Source organism: Vespa crabro, chromosome 23, assembly GCF_910589235.1.
Source record: "Vespa crabro chromosome 23, iyVesCrab1.2, whole genome shotgun sequence".
Classification (NCBI taxonomy): domain Eukaryota; kingdom Metazoa; phylum Arthropoda; class Insecta; order Hymenoptera; family Vespidae; genus Vespa; species Vespa crabro.
In genome coordinates, this window is record NC_060977.1 from 1,695,001 (window position 1) to 1,714,545 (window position 19,545).

The 19,545-nt window shown below is 33.1% G+C and overlaps 1 protein-coding gene across 15 annotated transcripts in view; it reads right to left on the minus strand.

Moving 5' to 3' along the window:
- Positions 1-19,254, minus strand: part of LOC124432069 (plasma membrane calcium-transporting ATPase 3) — a 100,347-nt gene extending 81,093 nt beyond the window's left edge. For 13 of the 15 annotated variants that reach the window (XR_006944171.1, XR_006944168.1, XR_006944172.1 and 10 more), the window contains exon 1: positions 18,127-19,238. The gene's annotated coding sequence lies outside the window, so the exon portion shown is untranslated. Of the gene's footprint in view, positions 1-18,126 lie in introns of all 15 variants that reach the window. The other 2 variants (XM_046980598.1, XM_046980597.1) reach the window with 2 other exon arrangements.
- Between the last annotated feature and the right edge of the window lie 291 nt (positions 19,255-19,545).

Genomic DNA, 19,545 nt, shown 5'->3' on the forward strand with positions numbered 1-19,545 from the left:
ACGCGATAAACAAATAATACAGGATGCATACATATTCTTATAAAATGGAAAATCCATCGATTATTTACTATTTATCGTAGTATCTTTATTTTATTAATGATCATTGCAGTCTTGTTATTAAATAATTATTAATTATCGTAGTATTGATGCCAAAAGTTTAATTAAGTGACTTCGATTTCTTACGTAATTTCAAATACGAACATGTGAATTTGGAACGAATTAAAAAGAAAGAAAGTACAAAAAGAAAAAAGAGGAAAAAAAAGAAGAAGGGTTGATCGCTTCGAAGAAGATCGTAATATGAAAAAAGAATACGGAAAGGATTATAAATAACATTCGAATAAATAAAAGTAGAAGTAAAAAATTAATCTAGGAGTAAAAAAAATTTATTTTGATTTCCATAGAATTTTATATATCTCCTTATGTTATTTTTATTTCTACTTTTTTCTTTCTTTTTTTTTTTTTTTTCTCTTTTTTATACACCTATCTATACGGAATAAATATTTCTTTATAACTTTATAATACTACCCCTTTTTTCATAGTATTTTCTTTTCTTTTCTTTTCTTTTCTTTTCTTTTCTTTTCTTTTCTTCTTTTTTCTTTTCTTTTTTTTTCGTGACAAGAGTTGAAGAAGGAAGAAAATAAACATCTCGTTTACGCGATTTTTATCCGACGTAAGAAAAAAATAAAAAAGAGAGAGAGAGAGAGAGAGAGAGAGAGAGAGAGAGAGAGAAAGAATTCGATAAAAGGAAGGAAAAAGATAAAAATGAAATAATCGACATGGAAAAAGCATACGACAAGATATTCCTCGTCATGGTTTTTAAATATACCAATTAGAAATTCTTTTCGCGACATATAGTGGACCTATTCGATCTCTTCTAACTGATAGGAATACTGTAATTTACCATAATAATTTTTTCAATTACAACTACGATTACGTTGCAATTTTCTAATCGTTAAAATTGAAAAAAAAATTTTTCTTTCTTTATTTTTCCTTGTCTTTATTCTTTTTTTCTATTTTTTTTTTTTTTTTTTTTTTTTTTTTACAAATAAAATCGACCCGTAGAGTTAAATTCCACTATAACTAAAAATTGGATTATCCGTAAGGTTAGCCAATGTGTTGTTTCAATACATACGTATGAGTAGTTGAAATAAGATTATTATTATATATTTACATATATATGTATGTATGTATGTATGTATATAGTACAACTTATGTACAAATATTAAATTGGCTAAAAAGTATATAACGCGTTGAAAAAATGTTTTTCTCCTTCATATATCCAAGCAAATAAATATTTATTTATTTAATATTTTATGTATTATCCGAAAACAATAAACGATATGTGATATAATATTTTTTTCCGTTTGAAAAAAAAAAAAAAACAAGAAAAAAAAAAACAAAAAAAGTAAAAAGCTAAAGAAAGAAAAAACAAAAAATAATATAGTACAATAGTAAACTCATACTCCGAGTATAATAATGTTATCGTAGTAAACTAGTAAACTAGGGTATATTTAGTAAGCTATAGTAAACTCATACTAATGAACTACTTAACTATAGAATAAACTGTTATACTACTATACTATACTAGTTAAAATACCAATACTGTTTATATTTAAATTAAATGTTATTTATTAATCAATCTTAATATTTTGTTGTTGCATCCACACACACACACACACACACACACACACATATATATATCATAATCAAAAATGAAAAAAAAATCCTTTCCTTTGCTAATAAAAATATCAAATATAAAACATAGTTAACTTCAATTGAATTATCATTGCCTAAGTGAAAACATTCTTTCAACATATATATATATATATATATATATATATATATATATACTTACAAAAGTATTTATATATAATTTATATATACATATATACATACATACGCATGCATATATATAAATTAAATAAGTTCGTTGATAAAAGTTTCTCGATCGATAATGCACGACGTCATTCCATGTCTCTTAAATTTGTATAAAAAAAAAAAAGAAATAATAATAATAAAAAAGAGAGAGAGAGAGAGAGAGAAAACTCTATGGCGTTGCAAAAGATAACATAAGTTTCTAAGTTTGCTTACTGATGTTTCAAAGCGGAAGTTTCTACGGCAAGAACATAACTAGCCAGTCTTCGACACGTTAATGACATCCATTCGCACGTTTCGTATATACTCTATATATTCTCCTTTCACGTTTCCACGAGAAACAATTTGATCGATTAAGAAACTTTTTTTGTCGTGTCGTTGAACGGAAAAAGGGAAGAAAGACAAAGTTAAAAAAATAAGACGAAAACGACGAATTAAATGTTATTATACTATTGAAAAGACTTACGACGAGATTTTTTAGCGATTATTATGTAATATATAATATCAAATGTTTCGTTCGAAAAAAAAAAAATTTTTATTTTTATTCTTGTTTCGTTTGGTTTTTTTTTTTTTTTTTTATTTTTTTCTCTATTTTATTTTTTATCTTTTATTTGTTTATCTATTTTTTTTCTCTTTTCTCTCTTTCTTTTTTTCTTTTTTTCTTTTTTCTTTTTCTTTTTTATTACATATTCGAAAGATAAAAAAGATAAAAAGGAAAGGAGAAATTAATATGCTTATACGAGGACAAGCTTCCTTGTGAAAATTATGATATCAACTGTTTCATGTACAGATTTTTCCTCTTATTTTCTTTTTTCTTTTTCTCTTTTCTTTTTTTCTTTCTCTTTTTTAATTTCTTTTTTCACTTTTATATAATTTGTATTTAACTTTTTTTTCTCTTTTTTTCTTTTTTGTTTTCTTTTTTTTTCTTTTTTAATCTTTTTTATTACGCATTCGAGAGAAAGAAGGAGAAGGAGAAATTAATACCCTTACAAGGGCACAAGCTTTCACGAAAATTACGATGTCAAATTACCTACAGATTTTTATTTTTATTCCAATTTTTCCTCTCGTTTCTTTTCCCTTCTTTCTTCTTTTTTTTCTCTTTTTTTTTTTTTTTCTTTTTGTTTTAACATTTTTGAATGGATTATATTATTAGGTAGGAACGACAAGAAAGACAAGGATTGGGAAATGAGGAATTTGCTATATTCACGAGGAAAAGCTTAAGCGAAAATTATGATTTGAAATGTTTCATACAGATTTTTATATATATATATTTTTTTTTTTCTTTTTTCGTTTCTTTTTTTTTTTTCTTTTTTTTTTGTTGTAGTTTTCTTTTTATTATACCATATTTGAGCTGGATTATATAAAGTCCAGGGCCGAAGTACTTCATGTTGAAGGACGAATAAAATTTTCATCTCTCTCTCTCTCTCTCTCCCTCTCCCTTTCTCTTTTCCTCTTCCTCTCTTTCTCGTTATAAAAACTTTAGAAAGATCCGGGGCTTGAAAAATGGGTCATTAAAAATTGTCACCGAGTTTTTTAGTTTCTTAGAAATTCATTCCACAAGAAAACATTTCTAATCCTTTCTCAGCCCCTTCTCTCTCTCTCTCTCTCTCTCTCTCTCTCCTTCTCTCTCTCTCACTCTCTTTCTTCCCAAAAAATATTTTATCCAAATTTTAGGATGAATAATTTTCAATGAATAAATTTTAATAATAACCTGACGAATCAGGTCATTCCTAATTGTCACTGAATATCTTTTAATTTTTCATTTATTTTTTTATTTTTTTTATTTTAAATGAGAACACGCTTCTCCTCCCTCCCTCCCTCTCTCTCTCTCTCTCTCTCTCTCTCTCTCTCTCTGAAATATTTCATGTAAATATTTCATATTAATTAATAATAAAGGATTGGAAATCATTAAAAAAATTTCATAGAATTTTCTACCATCTTCAAAGACAATCCAATAATAATATCATCTAATGATATGATCACACACACACACATATATATATATATATATAAAATTTCTTTTACTTTGCAAAATGAATGTCTTACATTAAGAGTACTAGCCTATAAATATAATAAATAAATAAATATATATATATATATATATATATATATATAAAATATGATTCATTGTAATAGGAATTAATGTAGCTGGGACAATCGATCCCAGTTCTTATACAAAAGTAAGTTACTGGAACGTAACCTAAACAGGTCATAGAGCTGGTGTTGTACGGAATAACGATATCTCTCGAACGTAGAGAACGTGCCACAAAATCCGTACAGGAATAACCGATATAGGCGAGTGTCATCGGATATCAATAACGGCACAGTTACCCTTACACGTTGTACTGCTGTGACTGCCATTGAATCGGCCACGAGAAAAGTTAATAACGATCTTGGATACTCAATAAACACGAAAACACGATCCTTTTCTCTCCTTACCCTCTCTCTCTCTCTCTCTCTTTTATTTTATTGTGTTAATACAGGTCTCATAGAAACGTAAGAAAAAAAGATCGGACTAATTAATATTCTTCTAATTACAAAATCCCTTTCGTTTCAACAGTTATAACAATTATAATTATCGTATAAATATATATATATATATTTTTTTTTATATAAATATACACGTAGAAAGAGAGAGAGAGAGAGAGAGAGAGAGAGAGAGAGAGAGAGAGAGAAAGAGAGAGAAATGATAATTTTCTATTAATCCTATTGATTTATGTTATTTGTCTATTGATTGGAACTATCATTTTCGATAACTGGGAACTGATTATCATAGACAGAATAGAAATTAAATGGATTTAGAATATCGATAGTTGTCGTAGAGTAGGTGTCTCCATCTATATATATATATATATATATATATATATATATATTATTATTATTATTATTATTATCAATACCGATTATATTATATATTTCGAGTGTGACAATATTATGCTAGTTAATTTTCTGCGAGTTAACAAGTCCACTTATCGAAGTTACACGACAGCTAAAGAGAGTAAAGGAGTGAATAAAGAGAGAGGAAAGGAAAAAAAAAGAGAAAAGAAGGGAGGGGAGAGAATGTAAAAAAGAGAGCAAAAGAGAGGGAGAGAGAGAGAGAGAGAGAGAGAGGGAGAGAAAAGAGGTAAGAGAAGAAGTGCGCATGCGCATACTTTTCTCCGGCTCGTACCCTTTTACGCGATCGATTCTTAAAAACCAGCCAGGGATGGCTTATCGCGTTTCACACTTATCTCTGTTTGTTCTACGCATCTGAGAAAAAAAAAGAAAAAGAAAGAAAATAGAGAGAGAGAGAGAGAGAGAGAGAGAGGGTGGAGAGGGAGGGGGCGAGTGGGTGGTGAGAGAAAGAGAGTAAAAGAACTTAATTTAGATCACTTTCATTTCTTCTTTTTTTTTGTCCTGTTTTTTTCTTGTCTTTTTTTCTTTTTTCTTCTTCTTCTTCTTTTTTTCTTTGTTTTCTTTTTATCGATTACGCACGCACAACACTTCGATACTCTTATTGTTACATTAAGAGAAGGATAGAAAGAGAGAGAAAAAGAGGGAGTGAAAGAACATTTCAAATCGCTTTAATTTTTTTTTTTTATCTCTTTCTTTCTTTTTTTTCTTTTTTTTCTTTTTTTTTTTTATTGATATCACGCATACTTTGATATTTTTAATATAAAATGATTGAGATAAATAACTTGGAACGAGACGCGTGTGCAAATGTCCATCGAAGTATGTCTGAAGTTGTTAAGATAATGATAAAATTTCTTTAGTTTTGATTAAGAAAAAAAAGAGAGAGAGAAAGAGAGAGATATCTCGTCCTAGTTCTATATTATATAGAGATAGAAGATGGTCCAGTTTTTCGTCTGATCGCATCGAGATAACTAAAGATGTCCTGTTTTCTTCGTAAAATTTGGCAGACATACGTATAGAGATTTCCAAGAGTGTATCTAGTTGCCTAGGCTCATGACCCACTTTAAGAATTTTCTTGGCTTAGAGATCTTTTATGAATTGTTACATCGTTTGCCATTTTAAATAATCGACTTGTACTAATTTACACACGGTGAGTTATATCGTTTAATAAATAATAATAAATGTAATAATAAAATTTTCATGTATATCTCCTATTCCCATTGTTATTATTTACCAACAATGATTTATATAATAATCATTTATCGTTATTTATAATGATAATATCAAAATTTTAATATCAAAATTATAAATGTAAATCATTTAGAAATAGATAATTTGTAAATGTTCGATCGTAATCATTTATAAATTACAAAATCTTTATCATTTGTATTTATATATAAATATATCTAAAAACGATTAAAAAGTTAATAATTAAAAGAAGAGAAAGTTTCGTCGAGTTTCACCAATGATATCATTTATGAATTATTATCATCGTACCATAACGTCGGTCCATTTTAATATATTCGATTAATTACTAATCGTTAAAACTAAACAAATTACCATTGCGAAATTATTGCATCGTCGAATATTAAATAATATTTGACGTATATTAATCGTCAGAATTAAACGAATTGAATGAAAAAAGAAAAAAAAAAGAAAAAAACAACAAAAAAAAAAAAAAACGAAAAAGGAATTATTGTAAATATTATTCGAAACGAATAATAAAATTATTGGATCGTGAATTTGAATAATTATTTGGCTCGCATTAATTGTCAAAACTTATAAACGGATTACCGTGGAAAAAAATTTTATTACGAATTTAAATCCGAAATAATTAATGAAAATTATCGAATCGTCGATAATCCGTATTATTCGATTATCATCGATATCATTTTGATTAAATAATAAACAATCTAACAGACACTGGCAAAAGAATTATCCACACGTGAATGTTGGCCAAGCTTGATCACATCGAACGCCCACGTTATTTAGACTATCTATTTGTCGTGTCTGACTTGTATAAAAATAAAAAAATAAAAAAAAAAAAAAAAAATAAGAAAGAAAAAAAAGAAGAGAAAGAAGAAGAAGAAGAAGAAGAAGAAGAAGAAGAAGAAAAAAGGAGAGATCAAAAAAAATGGAAACATATAAAACATGGTGCGTCATTAATTAATGCTCTCTGAAGTCATACATCCGTTTTATGACTTCATGCGCGTACTACTTATGTGTGTATATATATATAAATATATATAAATATATCCAATGAAACCTCTTAATTAGTCTGACACAATACGTCGATGTTAATATTTTGCTCGGGGGAAAAAAAAAAACAAAAAAAAAAAAAAAGAATAACAAGACGAGTAACATGATAATCGTAGACTCCGTAATGTCACGCCATCTTGATTATCACTCAATTAACGGAGATATCTCTTTTTCTTTTCTTTTTCTTTCTTTTTTTCTTTTTTCTTTTTCCTTTTTTTTTCTCCTTCTTTTGTCTTCCTTCTCCTATTCTACTTCGGTAGGAGGACACCACGTAAACACGGTGAATTTTAAATGAAACTTGGAACACCGTATTCACGCCATTAAATCATACCCTCCCCTCATCGTGAAGAAATCACAAGGTCACGCACACTCCTTCGAGAGAGAGAGAGAGAGAGAGAGAGAGAGAGAGAAAAAGAGAGGGAAAATAAAAGAAAAGAAAAAGAAAAAAAATCGATCGAAGGTTTTAACAGTTTTTATGCGTTTAACCGGAGAACAATTTTTTTATGTCGCACAGTCGAGGCTTCTTTTAAAGCTCGTGAAACTTTAAAAGTGTATCTCATCGTCCATGATGTCGACAATAAACGAGCATAATACATACATATAAATGATCACGTGGACTATACACACTCTCTCTTTCTCTCTTAGATATACAAACTTATCAGAGAGAGTAAGAGAGAGAGAGAGTAAAAGAGAGAGAGAGATAGAGATAAAGAGAGAGAGAGAAAGGTGTAATAAATGACTGAGTTTCTTCGAACAACATTGGACATCGGAAGTGACGGCGTATAATAGTAAAGGTCAGCGAAATAAAGTTACGGACTGTTTCGATCGAAGCTCTGACCGGAATACAAAAAAAAAAAGAAAAAAAAAAAAAAAAGAAGAAGAAAGAAAGAGAAAAAAAAAAATAAATATTATCTATGACGTAAGCAATTGGCAGAATGATTGTTTCGTTTGCTTTATTTGTTTGTTCTTTTTTTTTTCTTTTTCTTTTTTTTCTTCTTTTTTTTTTTTTTTTTTGTTTTTGTTTTATTATTATTAATATTATTACTAATATTCCTCAAAGTTTATGGTCCGATATAGAATTAATAGAATGGACTTGAAAATAATTTATGTTCGCGTTTAAAGAATATAAGATAATTATGTGTATGATTCTTGTTTTTTTCTCCCTTTCCTTCGTTCTTTCTTTCTATCTTTTTTTTTCCTCGTCTCTCTCTCTCTCTCTCTCTCTCTCCTTTCTCCTTTTTCTTCTTTATCTGTAAAATATACAATTACTTGCGACGTGAACAATCATCAGTCATAGGGATAATCGTTTATTTCTTTTTTCATTTTTCTTTTTTTTTTTTTTCCTCTCGAAGTGTAAGTTCGATTAATAAAATTAATAAAATGACTTGGCACAACATAATAATTTTTTGCATTCGTGTAACAAAAAAAAAAAAAAAAAAAGAACAAATAGAAAAAAAAAAAGAGAAAAAGGAATTAAGTAATGCTACAAAGATTTATCCCCCTTTTTTTTTCTTTCCTTTTTCCTGATTTTTCTTCTCTTTTTTTTTCTCTTTTTTTTTTTTTTTTTTTTGTTGTTGATAAATTTTTAATATCACGAGGATTAATCGAATGTCGAGGAGAACGGACGTGTTTCATTGACGGGACATAATTTGGCAATTTGCCGACGTAACACATTATTTAACGACCAGCCTAGCCCAAGACTCATAGAATCGTACATAGGTTTGTGAGAAACGGATAATCTAGTTTTCGGTTGTGAGGTTCTCTCTTTCTCGAGAAAGAGATAGATAGATAGATAGATAGATAGAGAAAGAAAGAGAGAGAGAGAGAGAGAGAGAGAAGACGTATATAAATTCTATCCTCTTAACCTCGCTATAAAATCCAATTTTGAATCACAGCTATTTAACTTTGCAAGTGTTAAACTTGTATTTAAGAACATATATTTAGTACATTCATATATATATATATATATATATAAATCTGTATTTAAGAATGTATATATATATATATATATATATATATGTATGTATTTATATATGTATATATAGTTGATAACTTATCTCCTTTACGGTTCTTTATCAAATAGTAGAATATTTACTTCTAGAAACATAACTGAAATGTTTTCTTTAGAAGAAGAAGAAGAAGAAGAAGAAGAAGAAAAAAGAATTTCGAAGAAAGGAAGAAAAGTAAAAGAAGAAAAAACAAAAAAAAAATAAAAAAGAAATGAAAAGAGTATAGAACAAGTTAGAACTGGCTCGTAAGACGAACGTAAATTCTATTAATAAAATTATAGGTCTCGGTCGTAAGTATAGCGCTGAAAACGCTACTGATTTTATTCTTATAATGAAGTACCAACCGAAATGAATCGATTCTCTCTACTTAGGTATGACAAGAACAAAATAAAACGAAAAAAAAAAAAAGAGAAAAGAAACAATTCTTTTTCTTTCTTTCTTTCTTTCTTTCTTTCTTTCTTTCTTTAAATAATATCAAACGAAATTGTATTTTAATTAGATAATATTAAATTAATCCCCATGAAACGTTAAAAATCCTAGTGATTTTATTTTAAAATGATGGTAACAATCGAATACCAATCAAATTAAATTAAATAATATCGATCTCTAATCTGACAATCAAAGTGCCAATCGAAACTAATCGATTCTCTTCGGTCGAAAATCCTTTCCCTCAAAAAAAAAAAAACGAGATTAAACAAAATTAATATATATATATATATATATATATATATATATATATATATATCACTCAATATGACCAAAACAAATGTTTCCGCAACGACATCGAAGTACCAACCGAAACGTTTGTTCGACATGAAAATTATATTTTATTGGATAGCGTTAAAAAAAAAAAAAAAAAAAAAAGAAAGAAAAATAATGTAATAAAAGTCTCGGAAAAAGAAAAAGAAAGAAAAAAGAATAAAATAATTGTTTAAAATCGGCTAGAAAATTTTTGGCCCACCCAGTAGAAAAAGAAGAAAAAGTAGAAGAAGTAGAGACGTTGAAGAAGTAGTAGGAGTAGAAGTAAAAGTAGGAGTTAAGAGTAGGAGAAGAAGGAGAAATAGAAGGAGAAGGAGGATGAGAGGAAGAGGAGTAAAGGTGGTGAGAGGTGGCAAGAGTAGAAGGGGAAAGGGGGACGAGGAGGGAAAGAGGGAGGAGGAGGAGGAGGAAGTGGAGGAAGAAGAGGTGGAGGAGGAGGAGGAGGAGGAGGAGAGGGTTCGCATTTTATTGGAGCAGAAGGAATTCTGTCGTGGGTCACGAGTTCGACATGCCCGATTTAAAAATAAAAACGTAATGCTTAACGTCAAGAGGATCCGCGAAGAGTCACGAGCCCGAAAACGAAAATTTCGGCGTTGAGTGAGCCGTCGAGGAAGTAGGAGAACGGTAGTATAGGAAAAACATTTTTTTTTTCCTCTCTTTTTGCCACTTTTTTTTTTCCTTCCTTTCCTTTTCTTTTTCTACCTACCTCTCTCGACGGTATTGTTATTATAATTCGAGGGTGCAAATGTCGGCGCGGTATTATGCGTAGAAAGAGTATCGCGTGACCAATTGCAATTATCTATCGTGCCACGCTTCGTGATTATCAACAATGGAGTTTGTACCCACCAACAGACAACATATTTTTGCATTCATAGGATCCTGCGATATCTAAAGAATGAATAAGAGAGAGAGAGAGAGAGAGAGAGAGAGAATGAAAATCGATAGCTTGTTATTTCTTTCTCTCTTTCTTTCTTTCGTTCTTTCTCTTCTCTCTCTTTCTCTCTCTCTCACTCTCTCTCTTTTTCTCCTTCATTCTTTTTTCTTTTTTGCCCCCTTCAAACAGGAAAAATAACTTTTCAAATTTATCGAACGAAAGTGGGTTTTTAATTAAAAACCACTTACTTTACACCGATCTTATCGAGTAAATAAATCGAAATACGTCAGTCGATCGATCGTAGATCGATCATTCAAACTCGCGCGAGACATTTCGTTTTTCTTTTTCATCTTTCTCTCTCTCTCTCTCTCTCTCTCTCTCTCTCTCTCTCTCTCTATCTCTCCCTCTTTATTTCTATCTATCTTTCTATCTTTTTCTATCTTTCTCTATCTTACTTTCATCGATCGTTAAATTCCTTAATCCGACAACGCACCTTCCGATGTAATCGATTTATTACGTCAAAGATGTATCATCGATATAAACGAAGTTCCTCCGTTGATTGATAATAACAAGGTAACATTTCACCTCGTCCTACTTTTCGAATCATCCATAAAAAAAAAAAAAAAAAAACAAAAAAGAAGAAAGAAAAAAGATTGAAAAAACGCGTGAACTTATCCTTCCCACTCCTCAATCGCCACCCCACTCCATCCCATCTCACCGTTCGACTACTTTTAATCTACATATGTACATCTGGAAATTGAAATAAGCACAATTAAGTGGGTATTAATTTTGTTTTCATTAGCGTAAGACGTAATACGAATGTAGATTTGTTTTCGATATATGATTTAGCTTCCATTTGTTTTTTTTTTTTCTTTTATCTTCTTTTTTCTTTTTTTTTTTTCTTTTTTTTATCCAATCACCGTATCCACATTACGGTTAGAAAATTTTATCACTAGGACCGGTATGGCGGAATTTACGAGGATATGTTCGGTTAAATGTTCAGAATTTTACAGATAATTTTGAAGAAAGAAAAAAGTAAATAAAAAAAGAAGTTGCTCTATTTAAGAACTGGTCTGTTGAAATTTCTCTGTGAAACTTTAGGTAAGAAAGTAAAGGAAAAGAAAAAGGAGGGGAAAAAAAAAATTACGAAGAAGCGATAATTCGTTGTAACAAGTATTTAACCGAAGACACCGGAGAAGAGGGAAAAAAAAAAATAAAAAAAAAAAAAAGATTAAAAAAAAAGAAGAAGAAAAGAAAGAATTACCGTTATCTAAGAGTTTAACAGTTATTAGTTAGCCTTCCTGATTTAACAAAACTTTTTTGGTTAATTTAATGTTCAACAACCATCAAGTACGCGTACACGTTTGATTAATCTTTTCTTTTTTCTTTTTCTTTTTCTTTTTTTTTCTTTTTTTTTTTTCTTTTTTTTTCTTAGAGCGAACTTTACAAACGAACGCTTCAAAAATTTATAATTGTATTTATTTGAAACGTGTACGAAAAAAAGTTAGTAAAAAAGGGAGAAAAGAAAAGAAAATGGGATACAACCTCGAGCGAGGGTGAAAGGAGAGAGAGAGAGAGAGAGAGAGAGAGAGAAAAAAAAAGTAGATTAGAACTGCAGTATATGTAGACGCAGATCAGGATTATTTTTCGATTGAAACTACGATATGGAATGAAATAAAGCTAGTAGAAGAGGTCTCAACATTTTTTTCTTTTTTCTTCTCAACCATATAAATTCCTAATGTTAACAAGACTTATTTTCTGATTACCCTGACATTCAAACTTCAAGTACGCGTTCGCGATTGATTAGTCCTTCCTTTAACAAACTTTTTCAAAACGAAACATTTCAAAAATTTATAATTGTATTTGAAAATTGTGTACAAAAAAGTTTGTAAAAAAAAAAAGAAAAAAAAACAAGAAGAAGAAAGAAAATAAAAACAAAAATAAAAATAAAAATAAAAATAAAAATAAAGTACAACTTGACCGAGGTGAAAGAAAAAGAGAGAGAGAGAGAGAGAGAGAGAGAAAGAGAAGAAAGAAGAAAAAGAAGAAAAAAGAAAGTAGATAAAGACGTAAGTAGACAGACCAGGGTCTTCTAGTTGGAACTACAATGAAGGAAGTAAAAGAAGTAAACCGTGAACACGCAGGAACGAAAAACATTTAGCTCGACCTATAAACACCTCCTAGGCTCCAATGCTTTTCCAAGAACAAAGTCATCGATTACAATAGCCCTGGTTACGATCGTATAAATCTTAGTCGTTTTAACGTTAACTGGTTAACTCATTTGTATTTTCTTACCTTACATATATTTATATATATATATATATATATATATATATATATATATATATATATATATATGTATATATATATGTATATATATGTATATATATATGTATATATACAGATACAGTATATGTATGTATATGTATGTATACAAATACAGCCTGGTCTGCTCTAAATGTTACTAGCTGATTCAAAAAATGTTCCTAGGAAACAAAAATTTTTTTCCTTTCTTTTTTCTTTCTTTCCCGAGACTTTTAATACACATATGTATATAATATATATATATATATATATATATATCTTTATTATTATTATATATATTATTTATATATTATTATATATATATATTTTTTTCTTCTATTATTATTTATTTTATTCTAATAAAATCGTAAAACTACAAACGTTTCGTAAACGTTTCGATTGGCCTTTTAAGAACTTTTATCAAACCCTTATACGTTGGTAACATAAAAAAAAAGTAGGTATAAAAAGACATGGCAAAGTAAAGGATAAAACCTCTAAGGCACAGAAAAGATATCAAGTTCGGACGCATCGATATGTCTATAATATTGATAGTTGGACAATTTTAAAGGCCAAGCGCACGGTCGGACGGATCAATAAGACAGTGGTAATATCTCAAAGTAGTAGGTCGCGTGATAAAACGTTGAATTATAACGGTGTGCCAAAGTACTCGAACAAGACATGGCCTCAACCACCCCACGCAACCCCCTCGAACACCCGTGACCCTTCTGAACTTCCACCAGTGGCAGCTTACTTTCAATAAATATCAAGAGTTTGACGGTATCTACATCGGGGGAAAAAAAAAAAATAAACGTATTATCATTGAAGATTACGAAATGATAAAAAAGAGAAAGAAAAAAAGATAATGGATAGAAACACTGATCTATCTATAGAAGTTTTACGGAATTTCTTTTCTTTTTCTTTCTTTCGCTTGTCTTTTTTCCTTTTTTCCTTTTCTTTTTTTCGTTTACGTTTCAAAAAATCTACTACGTATGTATACATTAATTATTTATATATACATATATATGTTTATGTCATTTTTATTCTCTATATATTTTGTACCTGTTATGTAGTTATACATTTACATGAATATGAAAAAAATTAAATTTTTGAAAAGAAACATTTATCCACGTTTTAAGAGTATCTATAAAAATTCTAATTTCTAATCTTTTCAATCCCATCAGACGGCAAAACTAATGGGAAAATATCTTGTACGTATTTAATCGTATAGAAAAGAATGACGAGAAGAAGAAGAAGAAAAGAAAAGAAAAGAAAAGAAAAGAAAAGAAAAGAAAAACAAGAAAAAAAAAGGGGGGAAAAATAAGAAGAGGGATCAAAAGGAAGATACAGAAAATCTTTAAATTGCAAACGAATGCAAAACGATATGTGAGCTGCTCTTAGTATAAGACATCGAAACGACACGTTTGGATAAGTCTCGAACCGGTACGTGGGTCGATCGACCTACATACATACATACATGCATACATACATATACAGATACATATATACATACATACATGTAATATGTATATGTATATATACAGGTACGCCCAAGTATGGAAGATGAAAAGAGATAAAGAACGATCACACGATGAGAAAGAGCTCTGGGCTCTTAGTATCGTTCTTACCGGAAACGGAATGAAACTGTTTGATGTAGTAAGCCTTACCGATTGACCGACTTTGTTTTCAACAGTTAAATCGTTCGTTTATAATACGATAAAGAAAACAAAATAGAAAATATAAAAACAAACAAAATGTTATAATACGTAAGAGAGAGAGAGAGAGAGAGAGATAGTAAATATATTTGCAAAATATTCTCTTCTTAAGGAGAGGTTGAAATAATTGTTTAGATAAAAAAAAAAAAGTGAGTGAGAGAAATAGAAATAGAAAAAAAAAAAATAATAAGAGGGATTTTTGATCTCGTAGAAGGATCTGTGGATAGTACTGGGGATGATCTCTCTTGGATGATTTAAAAAAAAAAAAAAAAAATCGATCGCTCTTATCCAAGACTTACTTTTTCTAGGCTTATTTCTTTTTTCTTTTCTTAGCTTTTTCCTTCTTCTTCTTCTTCTTCTTCTTCTTCTTCGTTTTTTTCTTTTTTTTTTTCTTTCTTTTTTCCTTTCGTTATCTTTCTGCAGATCGTAAAAAACCAACGAGCTTCTAGATTAAAAAAAAAGGGAGAGAGAGAGAGAGAGAGAGAGAGAAAATCGCTTAACTCTTATCCGTGACCTTTTTATTAATTCAATTTATGTATTTTGCAAAATTTTTAAACTAGAAGACTAGAGTGAAAAATTTTTTTTGGCCGAAGCTGTAGTATCGTTCAAGGTAGCAACTTTCAATTTCCTCTGAGCGAGGATACCAATTTACGTTGGCAGGATATTAGGAAGGAATGATTCTATCTCTCTATCTCTCTCTCTCTTTCTCTCTCTCTCTCTATCTCTCTCTCTGTCTCTTAGAAACTAGAATTCCACAATTTACTCGTAGAATTTCTATATATATAGATCGTATCATCACCATCATCATAATCGTCGTCGTCATCACTGTTCTTTTTTTTTTTTTTTTTTAATTGCAAAGGCAAAATGAATTATAATAGAGGAATTTTTGTTCATATGTAAACCAAATGTTCACAGTTTATATGAGAAAAAGGAAGAGAAAAGATGATGAAAAAAGAGAAAGAGATATATAGAGAGATATATATATATATAGAGAGAGAGAGAGAGAAAGAGAGAGAGAGGGAGAGAAATAGAGAAGCTGTAAAGAATTTCCGATAGAATCCTTGAAACTGTGCATCCACCGTAAAGATTCTTTCCACCTACAATTCTCCTCCAACTCCTTTTCAGCCGATACTACCGGTATGTCTACATAATTTTTCTACGATCCATAGATATGTAAGTATATATAGGTATATACGTATAAGACATCATTGAGATATATATCTATATCTATGTATATCTATGTATATATATATATGTATATATGTATATATGTATGTATATATGTATATATGTATATATGTATGTATATATGTATATATGTATGTATATATGTATGTATGTATGTATGTATGTATGTATGTATGTATGTATGTATGTATCTAGGAAAGAATTCGAATAGAATGAAAAATAGAAAAGAAGATATATAATCCGGGTGAAGAAACTCAAGTGTTAGAGAGATGCCTTATGGCATCTCTCTCTCTCTCTCTCTCTCTCTCTCTATATATATATATATATATATATATATATATATCTTATATATATATATATATATATATATCTTTCTCTGTATCTGTCTCCGTCTCTCATCTTCGTTCGGTACCAAGAAAACGTGCCAAGACGCGTTAACGCGTTTCCAAGAATCCCCGCCCGATATTGCCGAGATTTTATCAATTTCTTCCCGAGTCCGCGAATGTGTTAGAAGTGCAAGAGAGAACCGCGTCATAAATATCGACACAGTTTGTACCTACTCTGTATCCCACATTCTTGCGCGCACACTCCTACTTTATACTTCGTCGTCTTTATCGTTTTCATCGTCGTCGTCGTCTTCGTCATCGTCGTCGTCGTCGTCGTCGTCGTTTGTATTTCAACGAAAAGTTTGGAATTTCATTAGAAATTTAGCAATAGAGAGAGTGCGAGAGAGAGAGAGAGAGAGAGATGTAAAGAGGAACATGTTGGAGAAAAGGAGAGAGAGAGAGAGAGAGAGAGAGGGGAGGAGGAGGAGGATTAGATCGGTGAGTAGGCCCCACAGCTTGGAAAATGTAAGTGAGTCTAGGTCAGCCGTGTAGGGTCGATACCATGAAAGCAGGACAAAGGCGGGTCTCGCTCGTATCTTGCCATCGAGGAACGCATCGAACGGAAAAAGAACAAAAGGGGGTGGGGTCGGGGGTGTGGGTGTGGGTGGGTGGGGGGAAGAGGAAGGCTTGGGTGGGGAAAGGGTGGAGTGAGGCCTCGGGAGTATAACCCCCTCGGCTTATCGTGCTTATTCTTTCACTCTTACAACGGGACGGGTCGTTTCTTACGATAAGGAGAGAGGAAGAGAAATGGATAGATAGCGAGAAAAAGAAAAAGAGATATGTAAATGAAGAAAGAAAGAAAAGAAAAGAAAGGAGGAGGAGGAGGAGGAGGAGGAGGAGGAGGAGGAGAAAGACGAAATGAAGTATTTGTAATAAGGTCTAACGTATATTTCCCTTGGAATAGAATATTTCGATAACGGAGCCACGAGGCGGCGGGTTCAGGAACATTCGTCGAGCAAAACCGCGCTCAGGGTTCTGGGGAATAATGCGCTTGCTCGATCCCGGGACACACGGGGACTAGAACGCTCTCTCGTACGTGTTCTAGAGGAGTAGAAGTAACAGCAGCACCAGCAGCAGCAACATCAGCAATAGCAGTTAGAAGCAGAAAGCATACGAGCAACCTCGAGCTCTGCCTGGCCTGGCACTCCCGAAATAATGTTCGTCGAGAAGGGGTGGCGGCCGAGAGGGAGAAAGAGAGAGAGAGAGAGAGAGAGAGAGAGAGAAAGAGAGAGAGAGAGAGAGGCAGCGAGAGAGAAGGTTAAGAGGAGGAAAGATGAAGGAGGTAGAGCAGGAGGAGGAGGAGGAAGTGTGCGTGCGAGCGAGTGAGAGAGAAAGAGAGAGAGAGAGAGAGAGAGAGAGAAATGCGCAAGAGGAAAGAGGAGAAGCGTCTTTCGGTGGCCCTGGCCGGACCCGGAGCCGGCGGTCGTTACATAATTTTCACGATTCCACCTGCGATCGTGGAACACACACTCTCTCTCTCTCTCTCTCTCTCTCTCTCTCTTCTTCCTCTTCTTCTTCATCCTCATCTACTTCTTCTTCTTGTTCCGCTTCTCCTTGGCCGAGTCAGAGCAACCCTGGTGGGGGTGGTGGTGGATGGTTGGTTGGTCGAGCGAACGTCGAAATGACGAGGAGAGAGAGAAAGGGGCAAAAGAGAGAGAGAGAGAGAGAGAGAGAGAGAGAAAGAAAGATAGAGATAGAGATAGAGATAGAAAGAGAGAGAGAGAGAAAGAGAGATATAGAGAAAGAGAGCGTAGGTGTGCTCTCTCAAGAGAGAGGAGAGAGAGCGAGGGATGGGTGGAGGTTACCCTGGACGTTCGGAAGGGGGCGGCTACTCGCGAGTCGGAATAGCGAATCAATCGAATACTCACCGTGGATGGTCCGACGGCGAGATGTCTCGGGGTGTCCGTTCTCGAGGTGGCAAGAGAGGAGAAATTTGATGTCACATACGCCGCTTCATCGGGCCACTGTGCGCGCCGTTTATACCACTCCGCCTTACTGCTTGGCGCTTGCCACTAAAAATAAACCTCGGCTTGCCGGTGGCCCCCGCTTCTTCTCACGTCTTGTACCGTGACCGACACATTTATTCGCGATTTCGAAGCACACCGCCGTCGTGCTTGCCGCCAACGAATCGGCACGTTCGATTCCCTAGACGAGAAAAAAAAAAACGGGATCGCGCGCGCACCTCACCGTCACGTTAAAGACGACGTGGACGCGAGGACAGGGAGAACGACGACGACGACGACGATGACGACGACGACGACGACGACGACGACGAGGAGAACGACGACGACGACGACGACGACGACGACGACGCGTGATGTTGTCGGCCGCCGCCGCTTGTCGCCGCTGCTGCCCCGACGACGACTACGACGACGACAACGACGACGACGACGACGACGACGAAGACGAAGACGACGACGACGACGACGACGACGGACGAAGAGAACTGGACTGGACTACCACCAACCCAGACGACGACGACGACGACGACGACGACGACGTCGTAGACCGAACTCTTCGCTCCACTCGACTCGACTCGACTCGACTCGACTCGACTCGGATTCGACTCGACTCGACTCGACTCGAGCTCGACTAGCCGAGCTAGAAAGTAGAGAAAGACCGTGCGCGTACGACGCGTCGTCGCACGACAGCCAACCGGATGAAGAGCTGCGACGAGACGAAATCGACGAGGATGACGAGGACGGCGACGGCGACGGCGACGGCGACGGCGACGACGGCGACGGCGACGGCGACGACGGCGACGGCGACGGCGACCGCGACGCGTCGGGGAGGGAGATAGGAAGAAAATAGGGGAGGGCAGACGACGGAGGAGCAGCAGGAATCCTTTTCTATTCTCCTTTCACCTCCTCCTTCCCCTCCTTCTTTCTTCTTCCTCCTCCTCTTTATCTTATCTTCTTCTTCTTCTTCTACTACTAACTTCTTCTTCCGCTTCCTCCTTTTCCCCCTTCTTTCTACTTCCACTTCTTCTCCTCCTCTTTTTCTTTCTCTTCTCTTCTTTTACTTTATCTTTTTTCTTTTCTTTTTATTCTTTATCTTCTTTCTCCTATCCTTCTTTTTCTTTTAATTTTACTTCCTCTTCCTCTTCTTCTTCTTCTTCTTCCTCTTCCTCTTCCTCCCTTAAAGTAATTACTACTCGCACGCACGCACTTCCTCGTTCACGAGATTCGCGGTTACGTATCGAACCCGACTCACGTTCGTGGCCACTTAGTTTCGTCGTGTCACTACTACTACTCGCTCGTCGCGTTACGACGACGACGGCGACGTTA